Source organism: Trachemys scripta, chromosome 20 (assembly GCF_013100865.1).
Source record: "Trachemys scripta elegans isolate TJP31775 chromosome 20, CAS_Tse_1.0, whole genome shotgun sequence".
Lineage (NCBI taxonomy): Eukaryota > Metazoa > Chordata > Testudines > Emydidae > Trachemys > Trachemys scripta.
The window spans coordinates 10,618,415-10,635,668 of record NC_048317.1 but is presented as its reverse complement, the minus strand read 5'-3'; the positions used below and the strand labels follow the sequence as shown (position 1 = coordinate 10,635,668).

Here is a 17,254-nt window from a genome sequence, read left to right as displayed (position 1 = left end):
CGGGCAGCCCCCATGCCTCCGGACCCTGCGCCGCTGGAGCCCGGGAGGGGAAGTGCCCGGCTGGCGGCTGGGGTCCGGAGGCAAGGGGGCTGCCTGAAGCCCATAGCGCTCGGGCAGCTCGGCTCTTAAACAGAGCCGAAGAGTTGGGAGGAGCAGAGCAGCCGCGGGAGGGGAAGTGCCCGGCCGGCATTTTCCCGGACATGTTCGGCTTTTTGGCAATTCCCCCCAGACGGGGATTTGATTGCCGAAAAGCCGGACATGTCTGGGAAAAACCAGACTTATGGTAACCCTAGATAAGTACCCACAATACAGAGCAGCGGGGATGCTGTGTATGGACAGAGTTTATGACCACTGTGGGCACCTCACAGTGTTGCAGCTTGCAGGCTGAAATGGTGCCGTTTCCCAGGCTGTTCCCACCCTCTTAAGCTTTGCATGGTTCTGTGCTAGAATTTTTTGCTAAAAATTATCCACCTTTGCAACTGCTGGGGGGAGTGATATAATAGACGGGACTCCAAATCTGGCAGTGGCTGTATGCTATAGAACTACTCTGAGCAGTGGTAGACAACATGGGGCTTAATGTCCAGCACCTGCCTTTGAGCCCTATGTACACCAGTGCTCCCATTGGTGGAGCTGCGCCCAGTGAAAAAACAGGCGGGAAATCGGAGCAAAAAATTCCCTAGTGAAGACGAGGCCCTTGTGACCGAGATGTGGCCCAGATGCACCCTGCCCTGAAGCTGTAGCAGGGAGTGACTTACCGCAATAGAGACCTCTTCCTATGACTCCTCATGCTATTATTGTGCCAGCTTTTAATGTGTTGGAACAGAGACTCTCACCTTATTGACTCAGCCCTGGTCCCGCAGGCTTTTCGCTCTCAAAAAATGGCAAGATCGGCACTCATCCTAGGGAGCTTGTGTTGCTTTGGAAGGGGAGGATCTGCAGCCTGGACCTGTTTCCCTCTGTTTAGATGACTTGACCATCCTCAGTGCCCAGTGAAATTCAGCTGTTTAAAGATACAATCTGCCTGTTCCAGCTATTGCTGGTCCCTGTGGCCTTTGCTCATCCTGGCAGCTGGAATTAGTCAAAAGCTCTGAGTAACCATTCCTTAAAAGACTGATGTTTTACATGCCTTGGGGGTGGGGAGTACATTTCTCTGGGTGGCTGGGTTACAGTAACCGACATGAGTTCTCTCCTGTTCTGTGGTAACTCTAAAGCTTGGACTCATTCATAGCATATGGGGCTGGCCTGATATGATTAACATTGTTCTTTATCTTCTGCAAAGTGACTGGGTCTGGGCAGGTCACTTTCTCATGTGGGTTTGGTTTCTTGTAGGCGGTAAGACTGTAGCATGTGAAGTTCAGCACACTGTACCAGGTACCTGTTAATCTGCTAATATGGGAAACTCCACCTCCTTTAATCCATTAGCGGCTTTGTTTGCAGTAATAAAAGAAGGCGTGAAAAGCAAGGAGCGTTGTATTGTTATAAGGTGGGGTCTCCTTGTGTGCACACTTGTGGACTTTTTTTTTTTTAATTCCTGGAAGGAGTGGTGAGAGACTCCAGTGAGCGAGAGGAAGGATCATACTTTGGGAAGCTGGCAACAAATCTTCATAGCTATTAAACAGAAAACACCATTGCATCCTCCTTTGTTGGTACTTTCCAGAGCAGAGGTGGCCAACCTGAGCCTGAGAAGGAGCCAGAATTTACCAATTATCAGGGGGTAGCCGTGTTAGTCTGTATCTACAAAAACAACAAAGAGTCTGGTGGCACCTTAAAGACTAACAGATTTATTTGGGCATAAGCTTTCGTGAGTAAAAACCTCACTTCTTCGGATGCATAGAGTGAAAGCTACAGATGCAGGCATTATATACAGACACATGGAGAATTTACCAATGTACATTGCCAAAGAGCCACAGGAATACGTCAGCAGCCCCCCATCAGCTCCCAGCGCCTCCTGCCCGCCAGCAGCCCCACCAATCAGCACCTCCCCCTCCCTCCCCACACCTTCCGATCAGCTGTTTTGTGGTGTGCAGGAGGCTCTGGGGGTGGGGAGAGGAGAGCAAGGGCATGGCAGGCTCAGGGGAGGGGAAGGGGTGGAGCAGTGAGCACCCCCCGGCACATTGGAAAGTTGGCGCCTGTAGCTCCAGCCCCGGAGTCGGTGCCTATACGAAAGCCGCATATTAACTTCTGAAGAGCCACAGGTTGGCCACCCCTGTTCCATAGACATTCTTTTGAATTCAGTGCAAAGGCAAGACGTGCCTGGTAGCTTTGGTCACTGCAAAGCAGTTGGACACGTAATGTTAGCTTGGGTGGGTTTTCACTCTGTATTCAATGTTGTGGGCCCAACGCTCAGCCAGTGTAAATCAGCCAAGGATCTGGCTCTGTGTGAGAAAAGAGAGCCCAAGGTCTGTACACACGCTAAATGGGAACATTTTAGGAAGGTTGTCACCTACAGGTCTCAGTGCAGATCTAAGTTACACAGGCCAATGTGTCTTTCCTAGACTTTAGTCTAGTGCCCCATGCCGGTATTAAGAGCTGCTTAATGAAGTGCAGCAGGCAGCAGTTCTGCATACAGGGCTAGAGTCATGTATTTTTTTCCCTTCACCCACCCAAATCATCTGTTGGTCTGAATGTCAGCAAATGGGGCTGATGTATTCGATGCCCACCCTTTGCAGACTGCAAATGGCTAGAAACTGCAAACCAGGATGTTGATACTGGTAGATCTTATCTAGCTCCTGAATGGGCCCATGTGTGAGGTGGTTCACAGTTCATTGAGCTGATTGAATCTGTCTGAAATAACAATTGCGGCTTAGCAGCCTAGATCAAAGTCCAAGGGCATTAAGGAAAGTTCCAATGGAGCTTGCATCCTTCCGTCTGAGGTAGTCCTAGGACCTCTTTTTGTTCTTTCTTTCCCTTTCCTCCTCCTCCCACTTCCTTCAACAAGGCTTTTTGGGTGGATTCTGGCTCCAGAGCCCTTGATTGGTACTTTCTCTTGCCCCTCAACTAATGTCAGTGTTTTTGGAGGAGCAAACAGCCTGGCACCAGCCCTCACGTACGTCACCCTGGGGGAGGAGAGCTGCAGTGGGGGGAGAAGCCAAGAAGTTTGGAGGTGGGGGAAAGAGCGTATGTGATGGCTTCCCAGGATTGTGGTTTTGGGCTCATCCCTCTTTAAATAAAGGCTTGGGGGATGGGGCAGGTGATTGAGTGACCTCGTGATTTAACGAATATAATATGTGTTAAGATCTTAACTGCAGGGCGGACATGAGCATTGGTTTTGGTCTATTGTTAGGTGTAAAACCACTAGCTGTTTAGTTCCCTCAGGGCAAGTCCAGTCTCTGTCTCTACCCCAAAGCATCTAGGTTACTGCTGACTGCCTGGTGCTACTGTGGTTGCATGTACGAGCCCTAAGTCTCTTTGACTTTTATTTTTCATATGGGTGGGCCGGTTGGTCCCATTTGCCACCCTGCCTAGTGGAGGGATGTGGATTTTTGAGGTAGAACTCTGTTAAAGCAGCTGGGCATAACATTCCGTAATGTCATAGGAAGCACTTTTGAATTCATAGCCACGCCTGTGTCTGGGGAAGATTAGCTAGGGGGCAGGGGATGCCTTTCAACTGACATTTTCCAGGATCCTCTCCCCAGAGTGAAGGAGGACACTGGAAACTCAGTCTCTGGATAAATGAGTGACTGGAGGGAGAGGTTAGGGAACAGCTCTCCACCTAGCCAGGAGGTGAAGTCATTGGGGAAGTAGCTAACTAGGAATCCGCATGGCAGGGGAGTTGGGGGATGGGATTTCTCTGCTTTCCCGCCTCCACATGATGCTAGCCGATTAGTCCCAGATGCTTATTCCACAAACCCTCGCTCCAAAATGCACAGATATACAGGATTTTAATTAAGAGTAATCTCTTGCATTTCTGTGGATCTCAAGGCACTCGTAAACACTAATTAAGCCTCACAGCTCTGGGAGGTGGCAGTATTCTTATGGTGATACATGAGAAAACAGAGGTGAAGTCATTGTACCCTTGGAAACCGTCAGTCAGTGGTGGAGCTGGCTGGGAATAGGACTCAGGCCCATCCTCCACCTGCCAAAGAACATTCCCTCCCCTGTTGTATGACAAGTTGCTCAACAGGAGTAAAGAAATGTGTGTGCATCAGAGACATCACCCGGCTTAGACCTTAAGAGTGCCTGTCTGTCCTGCCTAGCACCGAAACCATGCGTTCTCCTAGTCAGTTCAGACAAAGAAGGTACCAATCTAGCGGCCGCTTCCCACCCCTACTCTATCTTCTGCCTTTTTAAGTTCGTAGCTTCAGTCTGGTGGAAATTTTTGTCTTTTCCTAATGCTGGGCAAAAAGGAAACAGGTGCACTGGTTAGTTCCTCGGGGAGCAGGCCCCTTTCATTAAGCTGGTATAGAAGCGGTAGGGGGCCAGTGGCAGAGAGTTTAAATGGACGTGGAATACGGTGGTCTTCAAAGGGCCAGCAGAAGGATGAGAGAGAGGATGCTGGGATTCGTAGGTGGTGGGTGTAGTAGGACTGCAGCTGGATTAGGTACGTGGTTACTGTGGCAACAGGGGCTGGCCATGTAAGTACCAAGATTAGGATCACTATTATGAGGGGGTCATGCTTGCTCCCCTGTTACGCAGCCACGGGCATCTAGCGACTGGATCACAGTTTATCCACCTCCTAGAGTGACTCTGGCTTCAACGCAGCCAACAGTATAGTTGGGCTGATCCTTTTCGTATAGCGGAGCAGGAGCCTGTCAATCCTGCTGAAAGCAGTAAATAACACTGGGGGAGGCTGTTCCGGCTGGTTGCTGAAATGCATAAACATTTCAGCACTTATCCCCTCTGTCGAGTCTAGGAAGAGCGGCATCCTTGTTCAGTCTTTCTGCTGCCTCTTTGGATGGTGCTGACCTGCCAGCTTCAGCCTCCTAAAGAGTTAAAGGGAGCCCGGTTGTGAAGACTCTGGTGTTGCACAGAGACCTGAGGTGTGTGCAGCTGTCTGTCTTGCTGGAGCAAGCTATCTGCAGTGTCCTTCAGAAGGGCAGCCCCAACTGAGCATGCTCCGCTCCCCTCCTGGGTTAATCTGTTTTCCAGCTGTTTGTGATTTCCGCCCCCTGTGCTGTGTTTGGAACAGTGCTGGGGCTAGTTCCGTGGTGTATTTCCAGTGAGGTGGGAGCTACAGGGCTTTGTTGGGAGCCTTGCTGCCTTGGCAGTGACTGAACTGCTCTGGGAACTGCAGTTTTGCTGCAGACTTCACATTTTGCTCTTCGTTCTGCGCTGTATGCGTCAGCCGACTGAGTAGAGACTGTAGGAGGGAACCATGTTTCTCCTTTAAGACTGCATCCAGACTACCCTCCCATCGGGGTCTAAGAGCTAGTTATAACAGCAAAGGAATAACCACAGTTAATTGGGGGAACTTGATGACCAGGAGATTTTATTCTGCATTGTGTCTGGTGCCTAGTGTCACCCAGAAGTCACACACACGAGCAACATCTTCCTGTCCTGGGTATTCAGCACTCTCTAAAAAGGGTTATTGCTGTAAAATATCGGATCTCTTGAAAAGCCGCATGGGCTGGTGGGCTGAGCATCAGGATTTCCTGGGTTCTATTCCCCGCTCTGACCCTGAGTCATTGCATGGCCGTGGGCAGGAGACTTCCTCCTCTCTCTGCCTTGGTTTCTCCCATTCTGGAAAAGGGGAACGGTAACTCATAAGATGTGTATGGAGATGGAAGTGTGTTCCCTGCAATAATAGTGGGGCTCGTTATTCAGAGCACTAAGTTTCGAGAACCTAATTTTAATGGTGACTGGCTGCATAGATTCTTTAGGTGAATCTTTCTATCTGCCTGATGGGACTGAGTGCTCAGGCTAGAAGATACCATCAGAGATGCTTAGTTTTGCAGTTCTCAAGCTGTGGATAACATGCTTGTTAACAGCAAAAAAAATTTTAAATAAATAATGTATAGAGGTGAGAAATAACAGACCTCAACCCTATTGTCCCTCTGCAAATTTGTGTACACGCAGTCAATCCCTTACCTCTCTCTCAAAGTGCAAAGTTTCAAAAAGTTCAATGACTAGAAGATTGTTGGAGTTGGACTAGATCTGGACAAGGAGAAGTCTGGAGATAAATGTGAGAAGGGACGGATAGGCAGTAGAAACAAAAGTGAAACTAGTGGAGCAGCATATTCCAGAAGTCTTGAGGTCTTTCTGAGTGTAGCCTTCATTGATTTGAGATTTGCCATACCACTCTCTCACTAGAAGGGAAAACCTATAATGGCAGCAGGCCGTAAAAGAGATTCAGTTTGGGTCTCCTCTATCTCTGACTTGTGAAGAATATGTATTAAGGTTATAACAACCAACCAGAATGCACTATTATGTAGAAATCCGTGATTAAATCGAGTCTTCCTGATTAGTGATTTAAATCAAATCCACCCTGCTGAGAAGCTCTTTGTCTGCTCGAGCCCTGCAGTTTTTGGCTAAGGATATTGATACAGTGCCCGGTATGCCCACTGGCCTGACTGTAATGTAGACAGGGTGCTGTGTGTGGGAGAGGAGGATATTAAACAGTGAAAAGGTGGTGGATCTCCAGCCATGGGATCACAATTAGAGCTCTGGTGAAGTGAGGTTTCCAGTCTGGAGTACCACTGTCCTAGACTCCTCTCCATTCAGAAAACTGAAGTAAAATTCCCATGGCCATCCACCTTCTGCTCAGGTGAGGGTCTGCTCTGCTGCAACGGACATGCAGTATCCTTGCCCTGTGACTCCAGTGGGAGCAAGCTCAAGCCCTGATTTACCTGTCGATCTTTCTCCCTTTTCTCCCTTGCTCGCAACATCTGTTCTTAGCCGGAGGATGCTCCTTGGCAGAGCAGAGTCAGATGATACCAAAGGAAGCTGTTGAGCTTTCAAGCAACTTTCCCTTAGCTGCAGGGGATGTCCCCTTTGCTCTGTGGCTGATAGTAGGGCATCCAATTATGCACTTTGTCCTGTTAGTGAAACCCATGCCACTGTCCTCCTGCATTGTTGTCTGCGAACACGTGGGAGCTTGAGGTAGAAAAGGGAGGGTTACAAGGTACTTAGGTTACATCTGAGACTCTCCATTGGGCTTGGCTGGAGTTTCCAAGCTCTTCAAAACTCTAGGGCTGAAGCCATGTGCCTGACTGAAGCCCCATTGCTACGTGGTGTGGATGGCAGTCATCAAAGCTGTCTGATTTGTCATGTCGCTGGGGCAACAGCCTGTACTGGGGACAAGCTGTATCATTTGCAATCATCCTTCCCAATGCAGAGAGGCAGTCTGGCTCCGACTCTGTTCTGGTTCAGTTGGGCAGCAACCCATGTAAATGCAAACGTTATCGTGGGAACTCGGCATGCTCTGGCTCCTCTCCCATCCCTCTGCTTTGTTTCAAGACATTGTTTTTACAGGACTTGGAATTGAACAAAAGCAGAGTGAATATGTGAAGTACATTTTCCTCCCTTGTTTCTTAATCTTTTCCATTATAGGAGGGGTGTTAACTGGGGGGCCCGGGCATATGCATTTTGCCTGGGCATCTTCACTGGGACAGTGCTCCTCGCTGCTGGAATGTATGTAGGAACCAGACCTGTGGTCCCTTTAGAACTGTCCTATCTCAGGCCGTGGCCAGTACCAGATGCTTCAGAGGAAGGTGCAAGGAACACCAGAAGGCACAATCTCTGTTACTTGCCATGAGAGGAAATTTCTTCTGAACCCCAGGCAGTTAGTGACTAGTGCCTGTCCTAAGTGTTTTTATGCTATCTGACATAATTGTGGATATTTTTAAGAATAGACTTGTGAGTAATCGTCTTTTATATCCTGCCAAGCTGTTAACCCCAATTAGACCTTGTGGCAGTGAGTTCCACAGGGTAATTATGCATCATGTAAAACAAAAAGAGGTTTTGCTTTTATTAGTTTAAAAACTTACCGCCTTTCAGTTTCATTGGACTCCTTGTTCTTGTACAGCACTATGAGAGGGTAAATAGACACCCACTGTCTCTAACAGCAACACTGCATATGTATTGTAGAGAAATAAACAGCTGCCATTTTCCAGCCCAGAGGTGGTACCATTTCAGTGGTGGGTGAACTGGGTTCCTAGATATACCATAGATAATCTAGCAGTGAAACACGTTGGAATTAAAGGCATAGTATCGGTTAATATTACTTAGCTGTCTGCTGGGATTCCAGCAAAAGACTTGCTTTGGAAGTTAAGGTAGGGGAAATGTAGGCATTTCTCAGACTCGGGAACTTTTTCTGCTCCAGCCCTAATATTTAGCTTCCTGCCTGTTTTGCAACCTCTTCCTGCTCAATCTGTTGCCAAATCCGACCTGTTCCATGGCACTGGGTGGATTCTTTTTTGATTTGATTAGCTATAATCCAGGCTATCCCTGTCAGCAGCCCAAGGGACAGCATATGTCCTATGAGATCAAAATCCTGATGCTGCGTCTGACTGTGGCTGACAAGCTGTTCGTGCAACAGTGGGTGGTGGAGAAAAAAATAAATGATCCAAACGCTGTCCATGGATGGGGTAGGAGAGTGCACAAAGAATACCTTCCAGACCACCTCTCCCTGGGCAACTATGTACAGCCAGATTGCCTTGAGAGAGGGGAAGCCTGGTGCAGCGGTTAGGCCTAGGACTTGGGAGATGTGGGTTAAATTCCCTGTTCCACCATAGACTTCCTCCGTGACCTTGGGCGAGTCACCCAGGCCTAGATCCATAAAGGTCTTCCACTGAATTCAGAAGTTAGGAAACCTAAATACCTTTGTGGATCTGGGCCTCAGTCTCTCTGTGCCCCAGTTCCCCATCTGTAAAATGGGGATAATAGCACCTCTGTATCCCACAAGGCCGTTGTGAGAGTTAAAGCTTATGGAGCGCTTTGAGATCTACTGGTCAATAATAAATACCACCAAGCCTCGATAGCACTTTTCTCTTAGCTGCAGTGGTACAAATGTTAGCTCCAGTTAAAAGATCACCTCTCATCACCACCACTCACCTGCTGCCATAGTGAGGGGCCAGTTTATGATGGTGTCCACTGGTAGCAAACATGACTAATAAGTGTGAGATCTGTTTTTCATTCTTCACCTCCCATTTCTTCTCTTGTGTCACCTGGGGCATTCCCTTCCCAGGTTTGGACTCTGCCCGAATGTGACTTCTTCTTCGAAAGTTTGAGGGAAAATCAGCATAACAGGTTTTGGAGCCATTAGCGAGTAAAGAAAGCGGGCGCTGGCTGACATCAAGCAGCTGCATAAAGCTGACATTGGACGTGGCTTGCTGAACCTAATTCTCAGGGCCAAAGGGAAAACGCCCCATGCCTTTCTGTCGAAAAGCAGAGCCGTCTCTCTAAAGTTATTTTGTTAATATTTATACAGCACTCCACCTTCAGATGTCCAAGTGCTTTACCAGGCAGCTAGGTTCCACTCCTGCAGTGGGTAGCACACAAGTGGGCTTCTCCAGTGGGCCTTTGCATGAGCAGAGGGTCCCTCACTGCTAGACTGCCCACATGTGATCAAATGTAGGTACAAGGCCTTAATCATAAACCTTTTAAAACTGAGTGCTTGGATTTGCTCAGCAGAGCCGCTTCTGTTTGCCTTTCCGTGGCAGGCTGACAGTAAATCTGTTTAGAACGTGGGGCGTCTATTGAAATTCATCGGCGTGGGCGATGTCTTCACTGCAACACTTAGGCGTGCTCTTACGCGGAGTTGGCTATCTCAATGCAAAGTCCTAGTGGAGACAAGGCACGGCTAATTTATTACTTTGACTAGGTGCCAGGTTGGGAATGTAGGGTTGACCTTGACTAACCACACAGGTAAAAACTACCTGTCCCTTGCCTCCACTAAGGTTTTACATTGAGAACAATCTTGTTACCAATCTCAGTGTAAAATCCACACCTTTTTTGCAGCGACAGTACAGCCTCTGAGGCATCCTTAATTGCTTAAAAGAGCATACATTTTAGGTGCGAGTCATTTAAGGGCAAGAGAAGCTTATGCTGCGTTCCATTTCCCTGAAGTGAATGTTGAGAGCTCTGGTTGGGAACTTGAAAAAATCAGTGTCTGCCTTCACCCTAACCTGACCACGTTGCATATGGGTAATAGTTTCTCTGTCTGCCTCTTTAAATGCATCTTTAACTTCTATTTGCCCATATGTGCCAGAACGCATGCAGGATGTGACATGGCCAAGTCAGTGTTTTAATAGAAACCTCTATCTTTTGGATTTCCTTTTCCTTGATTGTTTGATTTCTCAGCCCTAATGTTGACTCAGCGTTCTTGCATTTGATGGTTTTTATGGCATTTGATGTGTCTGATAGCAAGAGTCATTAGCCCCAGAGATCTCCCCCCCTCCCCCCATGCAGCGTTCTGCCAACAGCCTAAATGAGCTTCGTAGGCTCCTGTGTAAACTGGCTTGCTGTTAATGCGCCTAGCTCGTTAGCAAGGGAAGGCTGTTTACTCTTCTCGGGCATCCTGTGTGAGTCATTTTGTAATAACTCTGCTCTGCCTGAGGAGAGCCTTCCCAACTGGGATTTTTCCTCTGGAGACTTAAAATAAATAAATAAATCAGGCTTCTGCCCCGTGCTGCAGCGAAAAATGATTTACTTCTGAAATCAGGACGCCAAGGAGCAGCAATGATCTCCAATGTCAGTTTCGTTCATCTGAAATAGGAATGTAGGTTCTTTGGGGCTGGGGCCATCTTCCTTCCATGTTTGTACAGTGCCTGTCATCACGGGGTCCTGGTCCGTGACTGGGGCTCCTAGATGCCACCATAATACAAATAATCAGTGCTTAATTTTGTGCCAGGGCTTGGCAGTTTGTAGCCCCAGCACAGCTAGGCTTGCCGCATCTGTTATGAAAGTTTATTAAAAAATATATGTATATATGGCCTGAGCCCTGGCACGTCTTTCATTACAAATTAAACATAGCAAATAATTAATATTTTACCTGAATTAGATATGCCCAATTCTGTATGCTGACAATCCATGCGCATCATACATCTAGATTTGCCCGAGATCAGCGTTAACCTGGGCCAGGTATTACATTTGGATTGGTAAAATAAATAGAGTCCTGACTTGATTTGTTGTGTGGCATTTTACAGCCAGTTCCATGTCTTTTTCTCTTACCCTATTTTGGGCTTACATAGCTTACATGCCAGAGGGTCCCAAAGCACACTCCACACATTGTACAGACAGGATTTGCTGTGTTCGGGAGCCTAGCAAAGCAGGGGCTGAAGAGCACACAACGCAACAGTTTAGGGCAGGAAGTGAAGAACACGCGATCCATTTGAAATCGCAGGAGGATTGGAGAGCAGCAAAACATAACATTTGTATGCCCGAGTGAACCCATGCTGGGTTCAATCCTGAGATGACAAATAGCTTGTATAACCCTTATGCAACACCTTCAGCAGTTGAGCAAGCCCATGCAGTCTGTAAATATCCCATGTGGAAACTACCAGGCCCTCCGTGCAATGCTAGACCACTCATGTTACCCTGAAGGGAACAGAGATCTAAATGGTGATTCAGCCCTGGGAGGCCAGAAGAGAACTGATATTGAAGCCCAGGGCTGTGTTCTGGACCGAAGCTATTGGTAGCAGAGCAGGTTCTGCATTCAAAAGTAGACCCTCTGCCTCTTCTTAAAGGAGCTTGGAGAATGAGCACCGCCGGTGGCCTCTGTCCTTTGTACGGCGCAGATGTATCGCGCTCCCATCTGCGACGTACAGCACGCAGAAAGCTTGAGAGAAGATGAGAGCTTCTAATGAGGCAGGGGAAGGTTCCCTTGGTAACCGCAATGAGCAAGTGATGTGACTGGGTGCCGGGGAACCTTAGCTCTGGTGTCCTGTGCCTGCTTCACTTAATGGGAGAAAGATGTACATAATTTTCTCTTGAACGATCCCCATGCAGCTGGGAGGTGAGGACGCTGCAAGCGCTTATAAAGCCTGCTCTAGTTGGTTTAATATTGGATTAGCCTCTGCCTTTCAGGGGGTGGCAGTTCTTAGGCTGGGATCCCTGTTCCAATGGGATGATAATCAGAAGGCCAATTGTCACCTTTCGCCTCCTACCCACGAAATACCTTGGCGCTCTTCACTGAATGAACGAGGCCCTGCATGCTTCGCAGAGTTCCCCTGGCAAGTAAATGCTATCCCCACTTTACAGATGGGGAAACCGAGGCACGCAGACACGTGACTTGCCCAGAGTCTCACGGGAAGTCGGTGTCGGAGATGGGGTTAGAAGTCAGGTGTTAGAACTTTGGCCTTGCTTGTGTGCCACAAGCCTGCACTGCAAGGGCCATTCTCTCCCACTCACTGCCCTGCCTCCCTTTCTCACATCAGGCCTGGTGCACTATGGTGGGTGTGCTCTCCACTCCACACTGCTGCCATAGCTGTCTGTTTTTACCCCCTCCCCGCCCCACCATGCTCCTTGCTTTCCCATCATTGGTTGGCTGAGGCTGGTAATTGTCTCCGTGGGATCACAGCAGTAGCCCGGTAGAAGTAAGCTTTTGTGCGCTCTTTAAGGAGAGAAGAAGGTGGGGAGTGAATGTGTTGAAAGTCAGCAAGATCAAAGGCATAATTAATGCGCAGCCCATGCAAGTTTATTTTTAGGGTTTCACAGAAAGGCGGTAGAGTTTTATTCGCACTGGCACACGGAATGCTCCAGATTAGCTCTCAGGATTCCACTATGGGGACAAAGTGAGGGACACTGAACTGTTGGGGGGGGAGGGTATTAGTCAATACTTGAAGAACGTACTTAGCAAGTGACACCTGACTGACTCACTGCAGATTTCTTGCAATGCATGTAGCTTAAGCCCTGATCTGGCTAGGGCAGATGTGCATTAGATCAGTGTTTCTCAACAAAGGTCTATGGACTGGTGCTGGTCCGTAGCGGCCTCCTTGCCGGTCCCTGAGATTTCCCTGAAGGCAGCAAGCCGGTCCCTGGTATCAAAAAGGTTGAGAAACACGAATCTCCTATGCAGTGGAAGTACAAACCTTTCCAATGCTCTGCTTTAACGCCTCTCCTGGGAAACAGACACGTGTATTAAAGACGCGACTTAGGGTAAGCGAGAGACCTGGCTGTGTCTGGTAGTGGCAATGGAAGTGGTCCAGCGCCAAAAGCCATGTGTCCTGTCACTGGCAGGGTCAGGGACCCGGGTACACTCCACTGCCACCCCTGCTTTTTGTGCCAGGCAGAAAGCAGGTTGGTTTTAGCCTTAAAGCCCCAGGGGCTGGTTGGCAAAGGTGCTGATCGTCCGCAGCTCCAGTCAGTCCCCGGGGGGGGTGTTTATGCTGCAAGTCTCGGAGCCTGGGTCAGCTAACTTGGGCTTGCGGGAGTCAGGCTGCAGCATTACAAATAGCAGTGCGGACATTCGGGCTTAGGCTGGAGTCCAGGCTCTGAGACCCTTCCCCCCATGGGGGTCTCAGAGTCCCAGCTCCAGCCTGAGCCCAAATGTTTACACAGCAGTTTTGTAGCCCCCGACCTGGGCCAGCCACATGTGGGTCTTTTACTGCCATGTAGACAAATCCCGATAGCTCATCACCTCCGGAGGGGCCCGTTTCCTAGGGCGGGAGATTGAAGTAACATACAGCCCGGTCGCATTTCTGCCGTATGTTCCTGCCTCAGTGTGCCTAATATAGGAGCTGAATGATTCTCCCCACTCCTTCCTCTATTGCCCGCTAGCAGATGCGAAAGGCAGGGGATGTTTTTCCCTCCTCTCCAGCTTATCAGCCGCCTTCTGCCCTCCTGTCCCCCTCAGACTCTTAGATTGTGTGTGACAATGTACGTGGAGATTAATTGCAACTGTCTAAAAGTAATTCCACTGGATGTGCCTTCTTGGCAGCTGCTGCCAGAGGTAACCGCATGCATTGGGGGACTAGTAATGGGGTTAAGAGCCTCTGTTCTCCAGGTCTCTGGTTAAAAGCCAACCCAGGGCTGCAGTGACCGGATGACTATCTGGCCTGCGTGACATGAATTGGACAATGGCCAAGTGTCCACCTCATGCCGATTTACTATCACTGGCACCCCTTGGTCCCCTCGCTAGCTTCAGCAGAGGCCATGGACTCAAAGGGCCACATAGACCGAACTCCCCCCTCACAGATGGACGGTTCCACACTTGCATGTGCTTCAGACTTGAGGCGGAGTTGCAACCTTTGCCTTCGGTATTCTGTTCTCTGGGGCTGTCAACCCTACGTTTTCTCCCAGCACTAAAATTCACCTATTTAAAAAAAAAGTCCCTTGGTCACACACATCCAGCCCTTCCACCCCCCAAAAAGTCACCAATGCTCTGGGGCTGCTTACTCAGAGCAAGGCACTCTAATAGGTGGGGGTGGGCAGGAGCCCCTCCCCTAGAAGCAGCCAGTTGGCACTGGTGCGATGGTCGTTCTGGGCCAAGCACCCTGAGAAATGAAGCAGGAGCACTAAGCGTTTTCACTTCTCTCCTTCGTTTAGACGTGACTGCGTCTGAGGTCTGCAAATGCCCCTTCTGCTATTAGAGCTTTTCAGCATCATGAAGTCCTCGTTCAGCCCAGAGCCCAACCCCAGGCTGGCTAGTTTCCCATTGTGGGGATGGAAATAACCCCTGCCCCACATCAGAGCTCTGCTCCCGCTGCGCAGTGAGGGAGTGGCTGCAGTTTGGAGGCGGTGGAAGCTAACGTCATTTTAAGTCTATTTCCGTCCTGTAGGCCTGTTCATTGTAAATCCTATAAACCTGGGGGTATGTGATCCACTCTAGTGATCAGAGCAAACTGCTGACTCCCTGCTTGACCGTCAGCCACGCGCTCGAATTCGTGCCTCTGCCGTCCTAGTGCTCAAATCGGGTGAGAGCCGCAGGATGTCACGGCGGAGCAGAGGCTGTATCTGAGCTCTGCATTCCCAGCTGAACTAGGCACTTGCCATCCAGATCTGCGTTTGCTCACGCGGCAAGATCCTTGCCTTGCACGGTTGGCTGGAAGGCAGGAAGCCCCGTGTGCCTGATACACAAGCTGCAGATGTCCTCTCCCCTGCGCCTGACTAGCTGGCTCGCTAGTTTACCTTGCAGCTAGGGCACCTGCAGAGATGAAGCCAGGTTGGGTTTTGTTTCCCTCCCTAAGGCAGGTGTTAAAAGTGTTACTAGTTTCTCTCAGCTTCCTTAGTTATTACTTTGAAAAGCCTATCAGAAGTCTGCTAGCCAGAGAACTAAACCTGCTAGCCAGAAGCCAATGGGAGGGGGCTGGGGGGAGACACGGGACCGAGCTCCAGCAGCTCTACTTCTCCTAAGCCCCTGGAGAGGAGAAGGTTCTGAGATCCATGACAGGGGCCTGTCCCAAGGCTCCGGCTCTCATATCTGTCTCTGACTGGTGGATACATTTCAAGTCCTTCCCTGTAGCCACCTGTAGGTTCCCCATTTTGGCCCCCAGAGGGGACAACGTGTTGTTTTTCTCCCCCACCCCTCTGGGGCCCTATAGTCCCAAAACCCCCTGCTATGCAGGAGCCGCTATTTTTTTCCTTGAAACTTTAGGTGATGAGGTGTGGGGAGAGGAAGGGGGGGGATGGGGGCCATCCTCCCCCATGATAAGCCCCAGGGCCTACCTATGCTGCTGCTTCATTTTTCCAAGCAGTCCCCAAGAAAAACAAACCTGATTCTTATCACTTGAGCACCTGCCTGCTGGGCTCTGAATATAACGGAACTGACCAGAGCGTTGTTAGCTTTCCTCAAGCAGCCGCAAGGTGAAACCATGGGCAGCACCAGAGGCACTTGGGCGGTGTCTCTGCAGATTCAGGAGGAAAGCATTGTGCTAGTTCTCCTATGGAAAGTTCTCTTTGCAGCCATGTAAGGGCTGCAACTTCTTATTTATTTATTTGTAGTGCCTGGGCCAGGATCCCATTGTCCTCGGTGCTGTACAAACACACCACAAAAAGATGTCCCCTATCCCAAAGAGCTTTCAATCCATGTAGAAAATCTTCAGTTCAACAATTGATAACTTAGACTCCTTCCCTCACTGGGGAAAGCTTCCTGTTTGCCACGTCACCAAGAACAGATGGTACAGCCATGCGCTCGGAAGAATGAAATGGCCAAGCTGCTAACAAAAGCATGGGATCTCTCATTTAAAATCCGCCCCTGTGCCAGGAAACCGGAGGGTAGCATATGTGCCTCGCGTCTTAAAAATAAAGCACTGGGTAAAATCCAGGGAATTGCATCAGTATCCGGAAACTTGGTTGAAATGCTGGTTTAAAAGAGGATTATAAAACGCCTCCCTGGAGCACTGGCGGGATCTGGTGTAACGATTCCTACACCAGCGGAAGGGAGTGCTATGGGAGCTGGGGCTAGGTGTACTGCCCTCCTTCCCCCACGCCCCAAGCTGAGGGTGAGTTCGCAAGTTAAAAACAAGTCCCCAACTCAGCTTCCAAAACAAAGGAGTGACCCTGGTCCACGAGGACGTGTTGCCCAGTTATAGAATCATAGAATATCAGGGTTGGAAGGGACCTTAGGAGGTATCTAGTCCAACCCCCTGCTCAGAGCAGGACCAATCCCCAGATAGATTTCCCCCCCCCCCCCCCCCCCCCCCCCCCCCCCTATATGGCCCCCTCAAGGATTGAACTCACAGCCTTGGGTTTAAGCAGCCCAATGCTCAAACCACTGAGCTATCCCTCCCCCACGGTTCTTCATGCCTGGACGTTTCAGCTAGTTTCTGCTGCAGAGGGAGGGCTAAGGAGCAGCTCTGACTGGCCTCAAAAGAGCAGAGGGTCTCTTCTGACTCAGTGGCCACTGTCCATGCTAGAGGTGCTGGGCTCCTTGGGTAGGAGACTGGCAGCCAGGGCTATTAAGGGGGTGTTGCAAAAGCCAGCTGGTGCTGGCCTAGTGTCCTTTGGAGCAGCATTGTGTGGGCAGCGTACTCTCCACCGGGGGCATATTTGGGTATAGGCCTGATGAGCAGAGCTGTAGCAGTGAGTGGCTTGAGCCCTTCAGACTAGCAGTGGTGGCGTCGCTGGGGTGGCCGTAGAGCTATGCCATTACCAGGTAGCCTCTCCTGTCCGCGGAAGTTCATAGCTTCTTCTGTTCCCTGGCCTGGAAATGAACCACAAAGATCTGCCAGGTCATCTTAGTCCATCACCCTCCTAGCTGAGCCACTCTCATGCATTTGTCTGCAGCTGCAAGGTAGGGCAGTGCTAATATCCCCATTTTACAGATGAGGCACAGAGATGAAGTGACATGCCCAAGGTGTCTGAGTCGGTGGCAGAGTAGGGAATAGACTCCATGTCTCCTGGGTCCCAAGCCAGTGCCTTAGCCACAAGGCTACCC

The 17,254-nt window shown here is 49.7% G+C and overlaps 1 protein-coding gene across 1 annotated transcript in view; it reads left to right on the top strand.

The window, feature by feature from the left end:
- Positions 1 to 17,254, top strand: part of SLC9A1 (solute carrier family 9 member A1) — a 56,470-nt gene that overhangs the window by 19,108 nt on the left and 20,108 nt on the right. The window lies entirely within an intron of this gene.